Source organism: Andrena cerasifolii, chromosome 4 (genome assembly GCF_050908995.1).
Source record: "Andrena cerasifolii isolate SP2316 chromosome 4, iyAndCera1_principal, whole genome shotgun sequence".
Lineage (NCBI taxonomy): Eukaryota > Metazoa > Arthropoda > Insecta > Hymenoptera > Andrenidae > Andrena > Andrena cerasifolii.
In genome coordinates this window covers 6463881-6488425 of record NC_135121.1, presented here as the reverse complement: position 1 = coordinate 6488425, position 24545 = coordinate 6463881, and positions in this window count along the sequence as shown.

Here is a 24545-nt window from a genome sequence, read left to right as displayed (position 1 = left end):
TTTGCAATCTTTTCCTGGCATGCATGGTACATGACACGAGATTTTTTGGCGCGTAAAAGGTTGGGTGTGAGTGACTTATTTAGCTTGCAAGGGAACACCGCGAACTTTGTGGGTTTTTAGAGGGACTCAAAGGAACAACGGTGTGTTTCATTTGGCAACTATCGCACTTTAAGGGGGTGAAAACTAACCTCAAAGTCAAATTGGTACTTCCACTTTTTCCTGTATAACTCTCAAAGTACAACAGACAGAAAAAAATGTTTCAAACAAAAGTTTAATGGTGCAATAAGCGCTACAAACTTCCGTTAACAAAATTTTGAAAAGAGTTTTTTTGTCAGTTATACATTTTTTTTAAAATTCTTTTCAAAATTTTGTTAACGGAAGTTTGTAGAGCTTGTTGCACCATTAAACTTTTGTTTGAAACATTTTTTTCTGTCTGTTGTACTTTAAGAGTTATATGCGAAAAAGTGGAAGTGCCCATTTGACTTTGAGGTTAGTTTTCACCACCTTAAAGGGCGATACACAAAGTTGCGATCCAATCGGTGAGTCCGGGTTCGCGGTGTTCCCTTGTTAGACGACGAAACCGATGATTCATCTTTGGAAACTAGTGAAATAGTAATTATTACGAATTATTACGAGTAATTGTTATTAAAAGTAATTTTTACGAATGTTAGAATTATAGGATAGAAGTATTTATAGGATGAATTGTATTCAAGAAGAAGAATTTTTCAGAACAGTATGGAGGGTGTTGAAATTATACAAGTTCTGTTATATTAATTTCACCTAGGATAAAACTTTTTATTCAGCTTAATCAGTTCAATCTGCTGTGGAAGTCTTGAAATCTATTTATGATATCCCAGATTTTTTAAAAGTATCTATAAAATGTATATAGAAGTTTATCTGAAAAATTTTGATACACATTTCTTCATTTATCTGGTTAGAATGGTCACAGCCTCTGAAACTGATTAGGGGAGACCAGGGATAGTTGATACAGTAGAATTATCTCGACACCGTATATGTGTAGCTCCATTTGAGCGAGATATGTGAAGTTTCTTGTTCAATTCTTTACTACGATCCAACGTATGTCTGTATACCTTGATGTTAACAATCGTTTTTAACTGTTTTCGTTTATACAGAGAAAAAGTAAATAGTTTTGATACATCCAAATTGATCATTCAAATAACAATTTTTTTTATTCATTTTCTACGTATTTTCTCAAGCTTTCGCTTACTATATATTAAAGAGGAAGGACCAAACTATATTTTGGCGTGTTTGTTTTTAAGTAATTAATTCAAATAAAAAATGAAAAAAATTGAAATCAGAATAACGTATCAACTAGCCTCGCAGTGGGGTAAATTGATACATTTTTCCTTCGTCCAAATAACATTTTTTCATTCATTTTATATGTATTTTCTCAAGTTTTCGCTTACTATATATTAAAGAGGAAGGACCAAAGTATATTTAGGCATATTTATTGTTAAGTAATTATTTCAAATAAAAATGAAAAAATTGAAAACAGAATAACGTATCAACTAGCCTCGCAGTGGGGTAAATTGATACATTTTTCCTTCGTCCAAATAACATTTTTTCATTCATTTTGTACGTATTTTCTCAAGTTTTCGCTTACTATATATGAAAGAGGAAGGACCAAAGTATATTTAGGCATATTTATTGTTAAGTAATTATTTCAAATAAAAATGAAAAAAAAATGAAAGCTGAATAATGTATCAATTTACTTAAGAGTTGACACAAGACTAAGCAATTAATAAATCGAAGAGAGAAGTACAGGGGAATAAGGATTATTCACGCGTACTGGATGAAAGCACTACGAGCCTTTCCACACGAGACACTTCTGCAAGAGAAAAGATATGAGGTAAAGGAGAAAAAAGAGAGAAAAGGGAAAAGATAGGAAAAGGGAGAGAACATGTGTGAATATATCTAACATACCATTCGCCACCCACAAAAGTGTCCCGCGTGAAGAAGCCCTATCTCTCTTTTTACTCCTGTAAGCCCTCGTGTAACAAAGCACGGTTTACTGTTTACAGAACCTCAATTTCATGGAGGCGAAGAAACTTTCTGGAGCACCCTTACTAGAGAGAAAAATACATGGTATTCGGTAACCAGAAGTTACACGAAACTTATCCTCATAAAGAATAAAAAATTATTAACTTATTGTCTTTGTTACTATTGGCATGTAAAAGGATCGATATTAAATGCAAATTATATTTATACTTAAATTATAATCTTATTGTTAGCATGTTAATTAATGTAAAATTTGATGATAAAATTCATCTGAGTATACGTTACCACGTAGTAACGACATCTATTGAAAAAATATAGTCCTCTGAATATTCAGGGAAATATAGCGAAAGGATATTTAGAGCGTATTAATTTCTTCTGACAATCAGTAAGTATATCGTATTAAAAGTTCTTAGCTGGTTACGACACGCAAAGTTATTTAGAACCGGGGAAGGGAAAAAGTGCCAAATATACGTGAAATATGGTAAACCATATTTTCAAAGGGAGAATGCTTTATTATCTTCTTCACTTTAAACTTTTTACTTTATCACTCATATTTTCATTACGTGAGCGGGGCAAACACTTAACTCTTTAAGCTTTCAGACCGAACAACTAAATGAACTGTTTCGCAACCCAATTTCATCGCAATTTTTCACCTTCCCTGTATTTTCTGCAGCTAATAAGAATCATAATTATTTTACTGCAATTATAGTATAATTATATAAATATAACGTATAATTAATTATATACACTATAATTTGTACAATATTAGTTCTACAGGGTGTCCCACTAAGGAGTGGACAGCGCGATATCTCTTAAAGTATTGTCGATAAAAATATAAAAAAAATAGGGAATTGCATGGTTCGAGGGGGCCCATTTATTAGCGCGAACGAATTTTGTTTCCGATTATTATTTTAAAAGATACGATGGTCAAGTTCGGTTTTTCAAATGGAACTATTTTTTTTGAAGACCTGAGTTGATAGTGCGTTCCAAGACAAATTCAATAAGCTTTAATGTATACACTTTATTTCCACTGGTTTTTAAGATATTGCGCTTGCAAATTTACTGATTTTCACTGCAAGAAACCCCTCTGAAATGGCAAAAACCGGGGGCGGTCTTACTGACGCCACGGGTGGCACTGCCTGTTGAAATGGATACTTACCTGCCAAAGGTCTACGCCAGAAATGGCAGGCCCAAAGGCTGGACAATTCTTTTCCGTCAGAAATGCTACTTAGGTAGGTACATCTGCGGTATCGAGAAGCGCATCGTTACTTTTATTTCGCACTTGCTTCTACGCTCGGATGGCCGGTTCTTTTGGGAGGGATGCAAGTTGGATTGGTTAGGAGGAGTGAAAGTTGCTAGACTAAATTTCAACCATAGGGAGCAGATTGTATCAGAACCAATCCAACTTGCATCCCTCCCAAAAGAACCGGCCATCCGAGCGTAGAAGCAAGTGCGAAATAAAAGTAACGATGCGCTTCTCGATACCGCAGATGTACCTACCTAAGTAGCATTTCTGACGGAAAAGAATTGTCCAGCTTTTGGGCCTGCGAACCCTGTCGTAGACCTTTGGCAGGTAGGTATCAGTTTCAACAGGCAATGCCACCCGTAGCGCCAGTAAGACCGACCCCGGTCCTTCCTATTCCAGAGGGTTTTCTTCCAGTGAAAATCAGTAATTTTGCAAGCGCAATATCTTAAAAACCAGTGGAAATAAAGTGTATACATTAAAGCTTATTGAATTTGTCTTGGAACGCACTATCAACTCAGGTCTTCAAAAAAAATAGTTCCATTTGAAAAACCGAACTTTACTATCGTATCTTTTAAAATAATAATCGGAAACAAAATTCGTTCGCGCTAATAAATGGGCCCCCTCGAACCATGCAATTCCCTATTTTTTTTATATTTTTATCGACAATACTTTAAGAGATATCGCGCTGTCCACTCCTTAGTGGGACACCCTGTAGAAGAACCTACGGTTTTGTTTTCCATTTCTAATGGCTAAGATAATAGATTTACGTTTATGGTTAAACTAACGAGAAGCCTTCAGAAATAAGTGGTTGGTTAATAATAAAAGTAAAATCACAATCGAGGTTCTACTGTAATTTAAGTAGGTTACCATCAGCAGCCCAAAATCAGGCCCTTCTTCAAACGCATATTCTGAAATAATAAATGAATATAGAGATATTTTTTTTTTTAATTCTTAAGCGTCATTTCGTTGAGATTAATGTGCAAAAAGAAATTTTTAAATATATTTATAGGGGAAAAAGTTATAAATATAAATGTGAGAGCGTGTACGCCGGGGCTCTCCAGCGTAGGGGCCCCTCACGCGCCTGCTTCCCCTTCCAATCTTCCTCTGACGCAGCGAGTCTTCCGTTGTCAAGGAGACTAGCCGGGCTAGCGTCTTCGCGGTTAGCGTCGCGCGGTATCCCTGACAACGCGGACGGGAGTGGGAGAACCCTAAGCTCCCGCGGGAGCGACCTTGGAGAGCCCTGGTGTACGCGATGCACCGTTTGATAGTGAACACGATTCCGGACAGGTGAATCACCTGAAACACAAAGTAAAGGCAGTTTTATAATCTGTAAGACAGTCTCCATCTTGTGCAGGAAGCAAAATTTTGATAAACAAATTAGTACGATTTTTATGTTGATGTTTCTGATTTTATCCTTTTTTGTAGGAAAAATATTTTTTATTTTTTTTTAAAGAATTTATATTGAAAATTTGCTCCCAATACATGGAGGGGGATAGTTTCCTGCAGCTCCCTGTAAATTTTCATTCAAATCGTTGGAGCGGTTTTTGAGATTTTATGTCCACATTTTTGGAAAACGTAGTTTTTAAGGGGGGATTGCCTTTTGTTGGGCCGCAAAATGTTAAGATTCTTCATGAATTTTTTGTACAAAAACGGTTCGACAAATTAATTTGAGGTTTGGCAGGCTGATTTATTGTATCTTGAACTATTGTTCTGAATTTTGGTGTGGCAGTGAAAGAAATCATGGCAGATACAGAGTTGAAAAATAATCGGGTGGCCCTGGCGTTGACGAAAAGTACTGTAAGTGTTATCCGACAACACAAAAAGGAAAAGACATTCTTAAACTAGATGAATGTGACTATGGGTGCTGGTAGAATTATTGCCGCATCGATTACTGTTCCTTTTTTATTTAAAGTAGTATTCCCGATTTTCGGGCAAAACTTTTTTTTTATTTTTCTTAATGCATCTACTACGATCCATAGCCACAATCATATAGTTTAAGAAACTCTTTTCCTTTTCGTGTTTTCGGATAACCCTTACAGTAGGTACTTTTCGTCAACGCCAGGGCCACCCGATTATTTTCCAATTCTGTATCTGCCATGCTTTTTTTATCTGTCACACAAAAATTCAGAACAATAGTTCAAGATACAAGAAAACAACCTGCCAAACGTCAAATTAATTTGTCGAACCGTTTTTGTACCAAAAATTCACAAAGAATTACCTATTTTCCGGCCGAACAAAGCGCAATCCCCCCATAAAGTTGGACTTCGTTATCCGATCTCGTGTGCAGGCTCGTACATTTTTTACTCTAATTCCTTCAATTTTTGGAATTTCGGAGTCCGGCTGCGCTTAAAATACGTAGAAAAGATGTAGCTAGCAGAATGTACAAACATCCTACAAACCAATTTTGAAAATTTTGAGGGTAACCTACCTCTTTAACTAGGATCAACCTAATGTCTATCAGGGACATTTCCTGAATTGAGTACTGTACACATACATAATTGGATAGTTTTTATAATTACACATTATGAGCAGATATCATACTAGTAACAGTTGACCTCATCGAAGGTATCCAACCTTTTCTCTAACAGTTTTTTTATTTAGAGAACCGTTGAAATGTGTCTACGCTCGAAGAAAAGTGTTCTACGCACAGGGCTGACGGCACAAGGCTGCTCGGTGTCGGCCATAAAAGGCAAATTAAACTTGGAATAACGATCACAACTTAAGCGATGGAGAAAGCCAGTTAAATAGGCTGGAAAGGGAAACAGAGCCGAGGTTAGGAACTTCGCAGGTTTGGGTTATCGGCAAGGATTATCTAACAATGAATTCACTTTACCATGCATCTTCATTAGGTATACAGGGTGTGGCGTTGCGAGTGCTACTGCAACCAAAGTTGGGCATTAACTAAATAAAAAAACAATTTAAATAACGTATCAAATAAAAGTTACTTTAACTTAAATTATTTGACGAATAAACTTAATTTTTTACTCGCATATAAATTTTAAGAACACAAAATAAAAATTTTGCCTTTGAAAATGAAATTTTTGCCTGCAAAGTTTTGTTTCGGGACCATTCCCTGCCAAACTCCATCAGTTTTGTACCTCGATTCGAGGGATTTCGATGATATTAAAATATATTGCAGTCCATATGAAATTAGAGGAAGTTTAAGTCATCGTTTTTCTAGTCTCGAAATTGTTTAAAAATATTTTTATTATTTCCGTGTTGTAAAAACGGTAGCATCGCGTGGGATGTTGAAGTGACAGCGGAATAATCGCTGTGTAATTACAACTAAGTCACCATTTTTAAGAAATGTTTCTACCGCAAATGCACGGTGTACACCAGTGTTTCTCAAAGTGGACGGACCGGGTCCCCTGGGGGTGGTTAAATAATCTAGGGGGGCATTAGGCATTAAGAGGGCGGTGGCGTCAGACAAAGGGGTGTGGAAATGGGGACGATTAGGGTCTTAATAACACGAAGTTGCACATGATTACCCAATAAAGTTCATTAAGTGTGGAAAATTGTAAATACACACGCAAATTCTCTTATATCAATAAAATATTTTTTATATCAATTATTCGACGGACTGCAGCCTCAGAATGCTCGGGGTAGTCGCAACTGTCGTAACGCACAATGTGGCGCTGCGGCGACGCGATCCTAAACGTTAGTTAGGAGATGCCTGCGTGGAAAGATTAAAATGGGACATCGTGTATACGATAGGGGGCGGTTGGAATAATTTTACAGATCTAAGGGGGCAGTGCCCACACTGTATTACCTTGAAATAGCCCAGAACGAGGAAATTTTAAATCAAACGATGGAAGCTTCGAGGTGCAAATTTAGCAAATGATGGCAAAGAAGGAAAGAAAGGTGATAAAATATCCAAATCTATTCTTCCCTGTTATATTTGCGACCGAAATTGAAATTTGTTTGTCCAAGGTGATGTGAAGGTTACCATGGCATACGTGGGTGAATTTGGCTTCTTGTTAGCTACAAGAATCCTATATAATAATTATTTTGCAATTACTGTTCTCTTTTCAATGTTAAGGGGTTAAACCTAGTCAGATGGCCGAAAAGAGGCGAATGTTTGTGAATTTTTTTTGAAAAAATGAAAGCATATATTTATACAGAACTTTTTGTGCTTAAAAGAGCAATATTTAAAGAACATTTGGTAATTTTTTCGTACAAAAATATTTACGTTTATAATAAAGTAACAACCCGCATACAAGAAGCCTTTTTATAAAATTGGTTTTGCGGTGAGCACTGCCATTCCGAAACAGATTACCTAAAATAAAAAGACCAAAAATATTTCGTTAGTATATTAATGTGTCCTTCGATTAACGAAGGGAATTTCCGAAATATTAATTTAAAACAAAATGACGGCTATTTAAAGTTGAAATCCTGATTTTTTCGTGCAAAAATCACGCGAAAAAATCAGGACTTGGGGTTGAGGTATCTGTTCATTTTTTAGCAAAAGTTTCCTAGGCACCCAAAGATGCCGTAAAAATTCCAAAACCTGCAAATTGGAAAATGGATAGTGCCTTTGGCCTAAATCAGGTACTATGGACCCTATCTTGTGGACCTTAAGGGTTTTAAGCACTGCTGAATACTAATAAGTTTTGGTAAACCTCTTTTTCTTTCTTCGCAAATAACATGGCATGACACCAGACGAGACAGGTACCTACTGCAGGTACTAGAAAAGTACCTGAAAGTTGGAAAATCGGTGTTTCCTTTCTAAGGAGCTTGAAATGCCACCGGGCACGTATGTGACTTAGGCTCCCCGAAGTACCTTTCAGGTGACCAATTAAACAGGTACCCGTCTGGCACCCAAAAGTTGTAAAATTTCGTATATCGCAGAGGAAATTGTTTCTAGAGGAGTTTTCTACAAAAATTGTGCTCACCTTAAGGCTTAAGGCTTATGCGTCTTATTATACAGAGTTACATTTAAAAACCGGTTTTCGAATTTTACAAATTTATAAAATAAAATATTGAATTTTTATTATTAATATCCAAAAGTGGTAACTTTTGTTGCCTTTAAAAGTGTGTTGTCTTGTTTAATGTTATTTGGGTTTTTGTTTGTTAGTTAAATAAATTCAACTACACCAGGGTTTTATACAGCTTTTAATTCTCTTTCAGAATATGTGTATTAGGCACCTAGTGCAGTTTTGAGTTGATATTGAAAAGTAATAGATTTATTTTCCTTTTATTTTCCTATTTTATTAGGCCGATTTTCCAACTTAGGGTGATTCGAAAAAGTGGTAACTTTTTTGTCCGCTACTGTAGTTCCGAAATGTAACTTCATTGCCAGAACATATCGTGTGGTTACTTTCGAATCCCCAGGATCCATCATTCCCATTTTTGCAATTAAAACACACTTCGCAGTGTGAGCGCAAGATAGGGGTGACTCCATGCGAGTACACATTGCGAAGTGGATTCATTTGGATAAAGCAGAATATTCATTACACCGTATCTGCGTCGCATAATTTTACTTTCATTTAAAGGACGATTCGTTACTGTCAATAAGCGTGATGAGAAGTGAATTTCTATAATAAATGGATTTTATGCGTGGATTTAATTTGTAAACGTGTTCGGAGACTTATCACGTAATTAACGCTTAATGCAATATTTGCCGTGTCCATAATAACATCAATCGAGGACTTCTTTAATCTAGGCCATTGCTGGGATGGATGTTGAAAAGGGCAAATAACTTGATTATGTTGCAAATAAATATTCGGTATGCAAAGAAACGCAACTGAATGAAAATTTATTTATTTTAGTAATTGTAGTAATGAAACTAGTGTAAGATATGCAACTATATAAAATATTTGAATACGATCGTGCTCCTCAGGTGAAATTAATTACACAGTTCGACAAAAATTAACTTTTTTCAGACTTGCAACACACAATAGTCGTTTCTTATAGGTTTTCGAGTGCTGAAAGGGAATCCGCAAACCGTTTGTCGCCACCGCCCTCAGTTTTTGAGAAATTCGAATTTGAAACAAAAATGCAAATTTTCAACTTTGAACATCCTTTGTGTCAAAACAGTAATAGTTATTAGATTGCTTGTTGCGTCAAATTATCCTATGAACCCTCCCGAATACAACGATATAAGTCATTATTGCATTATGAACATTTAAATATGTTTAAACATCGATCCAAGGGAAAAGGATACCCGAAATACACCCATGTACACCGACTGAGTAAGGAAAAGAGCTGTGGGAAACAGATAATGGCTTATACTTGCTTGGTTAGCATGTTGCGTTGCAAAACGTCTTAAAAGAGCGAACGAACGAATCTGAAAGATTTTACTGGTATGTTTGTTTTATTTTTTTAACAATAATCTGGTGAACTAAAAGTTAATTAGCTGTGAGCACTATATTGTTGACATTGTAAGCTCGTTTCCGCATAATTGTTTGCAATGAACAGCATCGCGTAGTACTGACTTTCACCGCTCTAAGCGCCCATTAGCAAGTGGTCTAAATACAGGCTACCAAGCTGAAGAAGACTTCAACAACGTTGAAACTCATCAGACTCTGCACCCAGGTGATGAGGATGCGAGTTGCATGTTTTGGAGAAGACTTTTCTCTAAAGACACAGAGGGAGAACGTTTGGTGAAGTGTTTTCAGTGTTATATGTGGGCACACCATGCCTGTGCAGGTGTTGAAAAGGACATGTACATCTGTGACTACTGTAAATAGACCATCAGCATCTAAGTTTATTTTTATTAGCATTTTGGACATGTTTTAAAAAAAATCAGTCTGAAAATATGCAGTTTCCACTGTTCTTTTAGATTATTTTATTAGTAGCCCATATTTAGACCCCACTTTCAAATTTGTACTGTTATTTTAAATACAGAATTTGTAACAAACATTAGTTTTTTTCACCTTATTTCAACTCAGTATCAAAAAGTAAACCTATTGAACATATAGATTCAAGTCTCGGGTTATAAAAATCTTCAACTGGTGTGGCAAAAATCCTGAAATAAAAGTGGTAGCCCATATTTAGACCACTTACTCTGCAAGTCTAGATGGCTGACGAACTGTGTTAGTGCTGAGGAATGCCCAACTCGAAGCCAGCTGTATTGAATTTATTACAAATATTTGGTTTATTTACAGCGCCGTAACTGTTTTTATTTAAGAAGTTGCCTGCATATTTTCAGATGCGTGGGTTGTAATTTCATAAAGCTGATGCTTCAGGAAAATGTACGGATGATGTTAAAATATTGTTACTTAATGGGGGCTAAAACACGAATCCCTGCATCCTCTGTGAATTCGCTTTACAAATTTATTATTACGAGGCAGCAAATTCTAAAAAATGCATTGTTGTAATTAATGAACGAACGAACCACGGATTCATAAACTATACGATACGCTGCCGCTCTTCCAACACGGATTCCAATACACAGGGTGGGGCAGAATTCGTGGCACAAACGAAACAGATGATTCTGCATCCAGAAGCGAGTAAAAAATATAGTGTAAACTTATTTTACACGTGGTTTCGGTTTTGAAATAAAATTTCGAAGATTCATCGACACGTGTTTCGGATCAATGGAATTTTACTACATATTATTCGTACTTCTGTTTGTATATTTATATTTGCAAACATTGTTGATGATATGATTCAAAGGAAACGCATTATTGGATTTGTACAGACATTAATTTCTTTACAATGTTGAAAAGTGTTAAAAATATTGCCGCTTTTATGTTTAGCGAATTTTTTAATTTTTCAGATTATTCTTTAATTTTCAGCTCGTCTTTGTGGAGTTTATCTTTGGCATTTGTAATAATAATATTTAAAATCTGCGATACCTGACGATGTTAGAATTTAGAAGCCAAGCTATTATACCTCTGCGATCACTCCAGCCACAATTTTTAATATAATAAAAACTAATAATCTGTGAAAGTTTGTTGCATTATTTAAACCAAACCACCGCCAATGTTGACGAATACTAGCACACAAGTGAAAGTAGCGAGTAATAGACAGACAAAGAAACAAAATTGTTTCGCAGTCGTACTTGATGAATCTTTAAAAAATTGATCGTTTCAAAAACGAAGCTTCGGACCAAGAAATTTTATTCCACATCTTTATCTTATTTCTGCACGTACAATCAATCCTTTGTCAATTATACCACGAATTACGCCCTATTCTTTATATAAAGTCCAGGCAACGAAGAAATGCCTTCAGTTTACTAAAACATTTAAATATGTATTAACAAATAACACGCATTCGTGAAAGAGGCTCATATGTATCTTCATATCGTTCTAGAGTCTAGAGTAAGCAGAATAAAATTTGGTGACTTCTTATAAGCTCCAAATCTTGTAAAAGAAATGCTGTTTCAAGTGATAGATTCAAGAATTAGGGTTAGCAGTGCGATTTTAGATCCTTGAAGCTCGCCCTTCACACACTGCTATTGTAGGGGAAGTTAGGACAAAACCGAGACCTGCTATTATTTTTAAAACGGCCTTAAATTTTCCCGCGTCGTTGCAGGGACATATTGTCACGATGCGCATTGTTTCATCAACAATTATATTGTCTTATATCGTCTTGTGTGTTTTTGAAAACTCTGATCTAATTTTCGATAGTTAAGAAACTAAGTACTTTTTTGTGCGAATTATGTTAATCGTTGCATATTGAAGTGTGAATAACTAAGACAGTCTGTTTGCACTTTGTAATATTTACAAAATTGTATGCTGGGGTAAAACCGTACGGCATGCCTGCCCCTTACGGTGCAAATACCTCCTGAAGTTCTGGGAGCCGGGCAACAGCCGGGCGCGTAACTGTTCCAATGCTACCCGCTGCGAGAGCTGTGAGAGAACTGCATGTGTGTGCGTCCATGCACGAGCCTGCGCGGAGGGCCGCACACTCATGCAGTTCTCCCGCAGCCCATGCTGTGGTTAGCAACGTAACAGTCCCGCGCTCGGCTGTTGCCTTGGTCCCAGAACTTCAGGAGGTATTTGCACTGTATAGTGCCTATCCGAGTTATAGCACAGACGAGGTATAGAATAGACCTATCAAGCGATGTATTTTTCTGTCGCCGGTTTAGGGGGTCCTAGGACCCCCTTGCCATTTTAGTGTCGCATGCAACGTTACCGGTGAAGTCTCAAAACAGATTGTAACGCTACGCGTGGTAGGAACTAGAATTAAGCACGAGTAAAACTAGTTTATGTTTTGAGAGCCAATGCCCGCGATTTACAAATGTTTCTGTTAGAGTAACAATTTAAAAATCGTCTTATGAACATATTTCGTTGAACGGAAAAGAACGGAGGAAGAAAATAAAACGATATCACATTCGTCTTTTAACCTTGCTGTCCTATTCCGGTTTATTTAACGCAAAACAAATTTATTTAACATACAAATTTATATAAACAACAACATTATTTGTGGAAGACATGCTTTCATGATGTAACGTGGAATACCTCGCAAAGGAATTGTAACTTTGTATATTTCAATAAAATGCTGAAGCAGAGAGGACTTTAAAAATTGTGAAAAACTCAACAGTTCCAGTATCTCGCTGAAATATTCCAACTTGCACTTATTCTTCCATCTTAACACTGTATTCGTATTCTGGGGTTCGGTAGGAGCAATCGAACAACATTTTAAGTTACATATTTTATTCTTACATTCTACCATAGTATTGCAAGTTAAAGAAATTCTTATATACGACTAGAATATTTGACAATCGCAGCCATCGGCTCGGTTCTCACCGATTACCAGGTCTCACCGCGAGGAGGTTGCTGCGCTTGGAGACCCGTAGAGAGATAGATGGAATCAAAGTTCCATCGATCTCCCTGTACATGAAGCCTACTAAACCAAAGAGATGGATGGAAACAAAGTTCCATCGATCCCTTCGGTTTAGATATAGAATCTAGGGAACTGCCAAGCAATCACTCGATTAAAAGAAATTCAGGAAAGAAGGAAAGGCGAAGGGTAAGCGTGAAACAAGTATTGGAAGGCGCAGTTCCTACCACCCTGCTGTCCAAGTCGAAAGGGAAAAGCGCTCGGCGCCTCCCAGACGATTCCTGTTGCTCCGATGCGACTCGTCAGGAGCAAACACTTGACCTGACTCAAGCCGTCTAACACGGAGATTGGGTAATCGAACCGGGTGACTTACGCAGGCAGTGTACCAAAAGATGCACCCCCTACGCCCGAAACTTTTCCCTTTGGACAAGAACACCAAGGGATGAAACTGATCCACCCATACCGATTCCATGCTCAGTCACTTGCTTCCGCAAACGGAAGCAGCGGTAACCTCCTCATCACAGATGAGGAGCCAATAAACGAACAACAAAGTTAATGATTTAGTGACTGCTTGGCAATTTTACATGGTACCTTAAATACTTCATACTATAATAAATTAGCCTAGGCTTCCTTAGATGTCTTCTTTCACTGTCACTTTGCACGATCACTTTTCACTATCACTTTTCACTAGTTTCTTTTTAAATATATCGTGTTATTAACTCCATTCCCCGAGTAACGGTGAACCTGAAAAGCTGAAACAATCAACTACTATATGTTAGTAACGGTGTGGTCGGCCTGGAAAGAAATTAAGGAAAAGCTTATTGAGTTGGAGACGATCGAGATAATTTCGACCAACAGCAGAGCACGCACGAGCATGCAAAACCACCGCAGAGATAAGTACTTGAAGGAAAGAGCAGAGAATGTAGACCCATCGATGAGATGCATGACAGAGTGACAGATGTCACAAAAAACCATCGAAGACATAGACGAGATGAAATGAATCAGGGAAAACCATCGAAGACATCGACGAGATGATATGAATCAGGGAAAACCATCGAAGACATCGACGAGATGAAATGAATCAGAGAAAACCATCGAAGAAATTCACGAAAATGAAATAAATCATTTAAACCCATCGAAGAAATGCATGAAATAAAATAAATCATGCAAACCCATCGAAGAAATACACAAAATAGAACGACTCGCGCAAAATTCTCGAAAGTATGCATGGAAATAGGACCGATGATGGAAAACGACCGAAGAAATCAGATTTGACATTCGCAAAACAATAAAATTTTAAATGACTTACCGAACCCCAAAATTTCATCAGCACCAAGCGAATAAACGAACCCAGGCCAGAGGGGCGAGAGGCTGGCGAAAGAACCAGGGTTGAAATCCTGACCAGGTCCCCAGCAAGTTCGGCAGCTCCGGGGGGAGGGGGAGGAAGAACCAGGTCCCCAGGAAGTCCAGTGGGTCCAGGTGGCTCGGCAGCTCCAGGGGGGAGGGGGAGGAAGAACCAGGTCCCCAGGAAGTCCAGTAGATCCAGGTGGCTCGGCAGGTCCAGGGTTCCCGGAGGTCCTTCAAGTCCGGAGGACCGACGACGACTGAGTACATGAAGATCTGTGAGCTCCTTATGTAGACTTCGAGGAATGATGTCCCCCGATCAAAACAAGGTCGACGGTTAGTTACAATTGCGAAATCCAGCGAATTCTTCGGCAAAAATGGATTTTCGGCTAAAATATCCATTCCAGTGGCTATTGCTGTGACAAATAATGTTAACAACATTTACACTAACCGCCCAGTATAAATTATTATTAACTATAATCGATAGAACTTGAGATATCAAGCAATTTGTAACATTTGGCCTAGGATTTGCAAATGATTTTCTGCGCCGACTGAATTCTCTTTTATTCTCAATGTTTAATCTTTCGATACATTAATGTTAATGCTTATACATATCACGTAGTATTATTTATAATGTATAAATACGTTTTAGTTGAACTTAGTGTAAGTGAATAGTTGCAGGAATATTTGGAGAAATATGAGTGAGATACTTGTTTCTCCCCCTTAGTTACTAACATCGGCGAAGTATAGGAATGTACGTCCCTCCGTTAGTGCATCAGGAATGTACGTCCCTCCGTTTCTTATATTTCCCCCAATTCGGATGAAAGCCGAGTTGCTGGACGGTGCACCATCCCGAAACAGTTGCGGCCTGCGATCCAAGCGAATGGATTCAAAGTCACTTATTCGTAGAGTGGTTGCACCATTTTATTGAGTCGGTTAAACCCACAAAAAATGCCCGGTTCTACTTCTCCTCGATGGCCACACAACGCACGCCAAGGATTTGCCTCTAATTGAAAAGGCAAGAAATAATGGTGTAATTACTCTTAGTTTTCCACCATATTGCGCGCTTAGATTGCAACCTCTTGACGTAAGTTTGGTGGGTCCTTTGAATACGTATCACAGCCAAGAGGTAATGACGTGGCTCCGTAATAATCCTGGGCGTAAAGTTAGTTCCAAGTATCTAAATTGTTTGGAGCTGCATACTGCAAAGCAGCAACTGCACAAAATGCTCTGGCAGGTTTAAAAAGAAACAGGAATTTGTCCAACTAATCCTAAGATCTTTGCGGATATGGATTTTGCTGCTGCTACTACCACCGACAGAGATCTGGTAGAAGAAGGAGGTGGTTCTTACAACAATAGCATACCATCAACGGTTGAACAGACAACTGTAAAAGAAAGATCTGTAATAGCAACAATAGTTGTTATACCAACAAAACCGTCTTCTTCAGCGCTCATCGTATCACCTACGGATATTTTTCCAGTCCCACATATGACTCGTAACATTCAAACGAATTAGTATTACCTCAATTCCTTATAAACAGGATCTTGAGGAGCGCAAAGGAAATAACAAAGAACCGATGAAGAGGGAGTTATCAAAATTAAAACTAAATTTTGGTAAAGGACCACATCTAAAAAAAAGACAACCACACAATTAAACAGAAGACTGAAGGATAATGATAGCAGTAGTGATGAAAACAATGATAACAGGAGCAACGAAGACATTTGCAATTATTGTAAAGAATCCTATGGTTCATCCAAATTGAATGGAGGTTGGGTGCAGTGCACAGCTTGTTGTAAGTGGGCTCAGGAAGGCTGCAGTGGTTGGGGGACTGAAGAATTGGACGAATTCCGCTGTTATAGGCTCTAGGGCCAGTTTCTATACTCGTTTCATCCTAAGAAAAATCCTATGCCCCGACCGTTTTGTGGCCGTTCTGCGCAGCCCCCACTACCGCCTACGGGCCCGACGCAGGCTATTGCTCGCAGCACTTTACCTGCCGACTTCCCTGCCCCTCCGAGGGCGTGACATGACCGATGTCAATGTCAACACTGCAGGTTGCGGAACGGCTGACAGAAAGGTAACAGGTGGTAGGACGGAGAAAAACGTAGGCGGTTAAGTGGGGAGTCGGACCAACCAGCGCCTCCTCAGAACATCCCTGCGCGAACGGGATTTTTCTTAGGATGAAACGAGTATAGTATGGTACCCGGTTTTACTCAGGCTATGTGGTAAAACCGTAAAAACGGACCATTTTTTAAATCGTAATTATTTTGTATTTATTATTGTATTAAAAGAATGGATATATACTATTATTTAATAAAGAGTTTATTCCAATGACTTCTAATTTCAATTTCTGTTTTACATTAATAATGTCAAAGTTCTGAGCTTTTATCCTCAACGTCCCGGGTTTGCCCCTACTTCCCTTATATAAAATTTACTTTTAACATTTTTTGTATTTTCCTCCTTTTCATTATAAGTTTATCGAAGTCCTCAACTATTTTCCATTCTTCATACTAACAACCGTTTGAACCTTTTGCTCTTAATTTTTCCAATCATTAAATTAAAATTAGTTAACGAGAACTGTTTTCTTCGCTTATAATTTTGAATCTCAACAGTCGAGTCTATTTAATTAAATATAAATTAATTGATTTACTACGCGGCAACGGATATGGAAAATTTATATTTAAATGAAATTTCGAATAAAGCCGGGAATCCACCGGGAAGCTAAGCTAAGCTATGTGATGCTACGCTATGCTACATTTAAAAAAAAATAGCTTCAATACATTCTTATGGAACCGTTTCCACCAAAAGCTACGTTACCTAAAACATAGCATCGTATAGCATAGCTTAGCTTAGCTTCCCGGTGGATTCCCGGCTTTACGAATAAAAGTTAAGCAAATGATTCATCATGTGTCGAGTAAAGTTCAGTCGGGTTAACGAACGGAAGACGAATGATTTATTTTAACTTTTATTCGTTATTCGAAATTTTATTTAAATAACAATTTTGCCCATCTTTCCTACGCAGTATATTTGGACGAGCTATCAGTATCAAAGAATCTTTTATAAATCAACTACGAAAACATTATCTGCTATATAATAATGCAAGCATTCGGTACCCAATAAGTATTCCCATGAAAACGGCAACGATCGTTTTGATCTCTTGATTTCTACGTTCAGACATTCCGTTCAGTCCTGCCCATCTAATTGCATGCCATTATAAAAATATTAGATCGCGAGGGTGGAATTGCTCGGGGAAGCTTCTAACGTGCATCGTCGATTCTTCATCACCCTGAAGATTTTCAAACTCGTCGGCCATCGAGCTAAGCTCGGCCGGAACTGGGAATGTGCTCTTCCTGCGTACCCCGACTAGTGTGCAAGTACTCCATGCCAAGAGTATTTGAAATACTCCGCGGTCCATGATGAAGTATGCCACGGTATCAGAGGTTTGTGGGCTATAACAAAGCAGGCCCTCCGGGCACCGAGTGTACATACAGTCCTGGCATTTACCGCCAAACGACGAGAGAGGACTCCTGAAAACTTCCGCATAAACGGCTATTTGCGTTCGAGGAATTGGGACACGAGCACCATGAAATTTTATTTCTCCTCAGACGAGGTGGTAATTCTCTATCTACGGAATGTTATTTGTACAGAGGGATCACGATTTTATTTACACGCGCGAAACAGTTTACCGAATCTGACGGTAAGTATGCACCTCTCCCCTCGCTATGTAAAATGTCAATAGATTGCGATGTGACTTTAATTTCGAAAAAGATTGCGATAAGAGATGGTAATTGACATACCTAAATAGGTACTGGTTCCAATCTGTTCGAAGCCACGTTGACATTGTACATTAACACTGAACTTATCAAATTTTGAACTCAAGTTTTTTTTTATTCGAGCTCAAACAAACTTGCAATAGAAAGTTGCAGGGTAAAGTAGCCGAATATGAGACCCAATTCTTAAAAGCATCATAACTCTTGACTGAGAACACTTTTACTAAAATTCGCTACGCGTTTTAAGAGTAGAATATGTATTCTTTAGCAACCTACTGGGAAGTACTAGTCATTCAAATAGGCAGATGAAAAAAATGGGTTGCTAAGATGAGACCCAGTTTGTTTTTTCCTGAAACTTACTTTTTCTTCCTTATTTTATAAATTCCTTTTCTCTACGCTCCCACTCTCTCTCGGGCTAGGCCCCGTCGTCGCGCAGTGGGGATTCGGTGCCCGTGAGGTACGTGACACGCAGCGAATCATCCCCACCACTTTCTCGTTTCTTTCTTGCTCTCGTTCCACCTCGCTCTCGCCTTCGCAGAACAAGAGCGAGTCAGAAGTGGTGGGGATAGCGCCAAGCTCTTAACGTGTAGACCAAACCGAGTTCTTAGCGTAGAAATACTCACATCAGAATAGGTGTGCGTTAGCTCCGAAAAAATGCAGGAGCTTTATTGGTTATAACATTGATTCTTTCTCGATAGTTTCATCTCGTTTTGGTTTACGCATAGCTTCGTAACGCACGCACCTACTACGCTATGAATGAACAACAGCCACACGGCTTCGTTCAGGCGGAGTCGAGCACCGTTCCCGTTACCCCACCACACCTTTCGGGGGCCCAGCAAGTTCAACTGCCAATCCACGATCGTCAGGTGGTGGTGGCTGATTTCTCCTCGCGCGCTGCTCGCGAAACCGAACTCACCGGCTAATATATCTGAACACGACCTTAGGCTGTGGCGGACAAGAGCAGTTCCCCCAGCTCTCTCGGCCAGCAGAACATATTGAATCGAAATTGGGTGAAATGCAACGAGTCATTGAGACGTCGACAGCTAACTTTCTTTTTGAAAAGTATTGTAATTTTTAGATATCTTACCGCTACAAAAAAAAACAGCAGCATTTTGTCGCATTTATATATATATATATATAATATGGATTAGGGATTACAATACCGACGTGACTTTTCACGTTTTTCGTGAACTGCCGTTCGTAAAGTGTGCAACTCATCGTTTCTAAATTAGCCTGTTATAAAAGGAAAAACATTTAACTTATTGCTGAAATTCCCAGTATGGTATATGTTTATTATATAAAATTAATACCCCTATGTACTCCTTTCTTTAAAAAAATATTGTCAAATAATAATTCTATACGTGGTGTATGTCAATATTTTTTAAACCTGTATCAGTGGCTCTGTAAATATATTGAGGAAGTTAAAAAACGTTCAGGGAAGAGCAAAACAAATTTCTGTACGCATACAGTTTCTCGCTACACATCATACATCTGAGCAAAGCTGGTTGCTAGCTTAATGGGCCTCAGACTCCTCACTCACGAACACTCCCCACCACGGCACTGTTGCTCATGAAGGCGTGGTTTAGCGCTTACGACGCTCTTTCCCCACCGCTCTCGAAAATGTTTGCCCGGTGGGCATTCAGCCGTTCAGGACTGATCTAGTGGTAGACGCAGTTTACATTTATTTAATTTCTTAATTAATCCAATTGTTTGAATATCGAGCAGGGGTACTACCAAACTATATGTTTTAAATTCTGCTTTTTTACTATTACAATTGCGTTAATTTGAAAGGACATATCTGCAACTTTCGCTTAAATTGAATTATTGCTGCCGGGTAGCACAAAAATGGTTTATCTATATGCATATTAAATAAGAAAGCTGCGTCTGCATTAAAACTGAAGATATAACAGTTTATATTTCGGACTTATGTGAAGTCGATGCCTGATTTTTGGCGTATGTACCAAATTCTCGTTTGGAGTTTATGAAATATTTTACGGCTTTTTGTCCAAATTTAATATTTAAATACATATGATGATATGACACGAAATACTAAAAGTCATTTATCTCAGAACGGCAGTATACGTGCGCATTGCAATGACGAGACGAGATTATAGTGATCTAATCTTTCAATTCAAGTTCAATCGATATCAATTATTTTTTATGTGGTCACGAATATACAGCAAAACCTCGATTTTATCAGAACACTGATTAATCGGATATTCGATTAAATCAACATTGAACAACAACAATCAGTATTTCACGGCAGCAGTATATTTCGTTTTCTCATATTTTTAACCGAGTTCAAAAAGGAGGAGGTTATAGATTCGACCTGTATGTATTTTTTTTTTAATGTTTGTCCCTGCATAATGGAAAACAAATATTTTTTACTTATTAGTGCAGTTTTATTTTCTTGAAGTCGGTTTCAATTTTGTTCAAATTATTTTATAGCTTCTTACCGTCAAGGACCCAGTTCCTGACCACTTAAGAGTGCCGTTATAAATAGCAATATATAAATCATTTAAATCGCAAATGTGTTACTAAATATGGAACAGTTTAGACCGAACCTCCACATGGGTACAATTGTTCAAGATAGAATTATTTCCATAGTCCAGTAAATCTCTTATTCTTATGACATTCCCTTAAACAAACTCTAGGAAGCGTAGCTTCTGAAAGTTGGAGCGTTGCATTTTCCACCGAAAGTTACACGGGAACGTTGCGATAAAAATGAAATTTCCACGTGGCTCGTTAAAAATAGTGAGACAAGAATGGTAATAGTTGGAAACTTGACAACTTCCTTGACTTTTCTATTACACGGCACGCTTTAAAATTGTGAAACTAAGTAGGAAACCGGGTTTCCGTTGAGACGCAGCCCTGCATTTCCAATACGTGCTACTCCGAGAACTTCGCGGCTTTATGTATGAACCTTACCTCCTCTTCTTTGTTTCATGCACATGCCGGAAATTCTTATGACCGCAGACGGTTCATGTTATCCTACTATATTTCCCCCATAACGCATAGTTATGGAAAGTTACATAAATGGCGGAAATGCCGCAAATCTTTGGATAACGAAAGGGCCGAAGACTCGAGGAAATTATGTGAGAAGGGAAACACTTCTGTTCCATAATAACGTAGCAGTGTACTCTTTGTTTTTAGCTATTTTTCTTTAGTTATTTTTTTAAGGGGATCTTCCAGTTTAGAGCCACAAAAAATAGGTGATCTTTAGGAATTAATTAAAGGAAAACTACTATATATAATTTAATGGGATTTTTTGCATTGTATTAAGGATGTCTTAAGTTATAGAAATATATTTTTTGTTTTATAATTAATCATTGCAGACGGCACTGAGGAGTTGTTAAACTCAAGGCGTCAAAAAATTGATCCAAATCGGTGGAACCTGTATCTCCAAAAGTTATTATCCGATTTGGCTGAAACTTGTCTTATTTCGAAGAATATACTTCTGGCTAGGTGGGAAACCAGAAAAAAATACAATTTTTTTTTAGAAAATAACGACACTTGAAGTTTGTAATCACTTTTTCCCTATAGTTTTCATCCTTTCAACGCCTTAGAAAATTATAAATTTTCAATTTTTTTAATTTTTACTGGTTTCCCACCTAGCCAGAAGTATATTCTTCAAACTAAAAAAAGTTTTAGTCGAATCGGATAATAACTTTTGGAGATACAGGTCCCACCGTTTTGAGAACACTGTTTCGAGAAAAACGTGTTTAAAGTTTTAGGTGAGTGTCGAGTGGCCGAGTGTTACCCATGCATTTGCCGCTACTCAAATGCCTATAACTTCGGGAATTTTACGAATTTCAACAAATTCTTTTAAACACGTATTCCTAAAAGGTTGAACATTCCAGAAATGAATTTAAAAAAAATCAACTTTTAGACTGGAAGGTCTCCTTAAGTTTATAAAAATATTTATATACAGGTACTTTGTTCTATTGAAAGATCTTCTCTTCTATAACTATGTACTTAGGTATGCAGGGGAGAGGTGCTATAAAAGGAGCAGGTTTTAAATGGGACAAATCGTATTGCCAAAATTCTAAACAAGTTATTTTCCTGTTTATGGCAACCCTAGTGCCTAGTAGGGTGGCCCTTATTTATACGTGCCGAATTTTTTTTTTATGTATTTTTTGGCTCTCACCCCCTAGAACGGTGCCATTTGATAAAAAGATAGTTCCTGAAAAAGTTTATTACAATCGGATAACAGGAAAGGTTGCCGACCAGGGCTTAACGTTTAGAATTCATCAATAGTTAGGATTTAAAGAATTTCTCAAAAATGGTAAGCCCTATCGAAATTTTGTTCAAATAATATTAAAAGAGCATTCAATTTTCTACAATTACTGTATATATAATTCTTTCGTGCATCCAATCACTTCGTAGATAATAACGTTCGAATATAGTGAGGTTCGCGCTACGCGCGTATCAACAAACGGTGGTCGCGTCTCGAAGCTGTTTCCCCTTCTCCCTCTACCCATAGGCCAGGGCTCTCCAAGGTCGCTCCCGCGGGAGCTTGGGGTTCTCCCACTCTCGTCCGCGTTGTCAGGGATACCGCGCGACGCTAACCGCGAGGACGCTAGCCCGGCTAGCCCGTCATGGCAGCCTTCGTAGCGTCGCGCGGTCTCCTTGACAACGGAGGGCACACTGCGCCAGAAGAAAACTGGAAGGGGAAGCAGGCGCGTGAGGGGTCCCTACGCTAGAAAGCCCTGCCATAGGCACACTGAGCGACCATGTCTCTATACAGGAATGCTAGCGAAATGCGTACGACCCCACAGCCATTTTGACCTTATTATCTTATCTTAGACATAGTTCCGGTGTTTTAACATGATCAAGCGAATAATTATTTTTTTTTTTCGAACCCATTTGTCGTTTTTTATAAAAGAATTATTCTGAATTAATAGTTATCAAAATGATACTTCTTTCAGTCAGAGTTTTCGTGACATCACGTTTTACTTCTACACTTGACGCCAGTGTTGTGACCCAACCGACACTCAAGCGTAACGACACCGCGTGCATTCCGATTGCACAATCGAACGGCCGAAATCCGGCACAACCGCGTAAGGCAGGGCTGGGCAACCCGCGGCCCGTTCCCCGACTTGCCCACTCTGCTGGGCCGTAGGAGAACGACCCCCACCATACTCTTTTAACTCCTACAGTGTACACCGTACCTATATATGACCGCACTCGTAGGAGTAAAAGAATGGGACATGGAGTGGCGGCTAATCTGCTGATAGTGGGAGAACCGTCAGCATATGGTGAAACACCCAAAAGCGGGCCAAAGATGGAGACGCCGATGGTCCTCGCTTCACCCCAATTAAAGTATAAGAACCATGTACTATTGCGAGATAAGAAGAAGACCGACTACCCACAAGCTGAATTGTCACAGAGGCAAGGGGAATCGCCCGTTCGCTCCCCCCAATCACCTCCAAGGAGTCCTACCTTTCGGTTCTTAGCGGTTGTCCCTATCCGCGGATTGTCGTGATTTGTTCCGTTCGCGTTCCGCGTTACGCGGCGGACTTTGTTGCAAGGAATTGGGTGGAGCGAGCGGGCGATTCCCCTTGCCCCTGTGTCATTTCAGCTTGCGGGTAGTCGGTCTTCTTCTCATCTCGCAATAGTACGAACAACGACAACTCAGACTCTATACGAGACTCACGCGTGATTGTCACAGTGTCCGTGTAACCCAGATCGGGACAGAATAAACCTTGTTTAACCCTACGGTGAGTCCTAACTCTTTAACCGGCCGAGAATCCTACTACCCTCGGCTCCCAACCAAGTATACCCGTCCCGGCACCTTCACCCGAGTATTCGGAGCCCGTCGGACGACAACAGCGAAGGACGACAAAGGAACACCGCGAGATTCCCAGGGAGAATCTCGATCCAGGCACCTTCCACAACGAACCTTTTCCCAGAAATTTATAATGTCACTCCCCTGCCCTACCCCCCTCAAGTACATGAAAAATTCGAGGACCAAAAAGAGTATTATCTGTACTTCTACGTTAGATTTAACTGTTTGTAAGAGAAAAAAGTGATGAAATCCCCCCTGTAAACATAACTCATGCATGAAAGAAGTTAATTCCCTTTAATTCTCGAAAAAAATTAAAAGAAGTTCAGATGCAAAGATTGTGAAATCAACTTTGCTAATTCCAATTGTATACAAATCAATTCAGTGCGCAGATTGATTTTCAGCCTCGGTTTTAAGTAATTAGCCGGCCGTTGTATAAGAAAAAAATCCGCATCTCTCTTAATCCACTACTGACTATGATTCGTTTAAATTAGTCTCTACCAAGTTTTTATTATCTTCGATCGTAAAATGATCTTCATACGGCCCGCTAATTACTTAAAGCCGAAGCTGAAAATCTCAGCACTGAATTGATTTGTATACAATTTTTAAATACATACAGTTTTTTTTAAATACCTATAATGATATTGTCAGAAA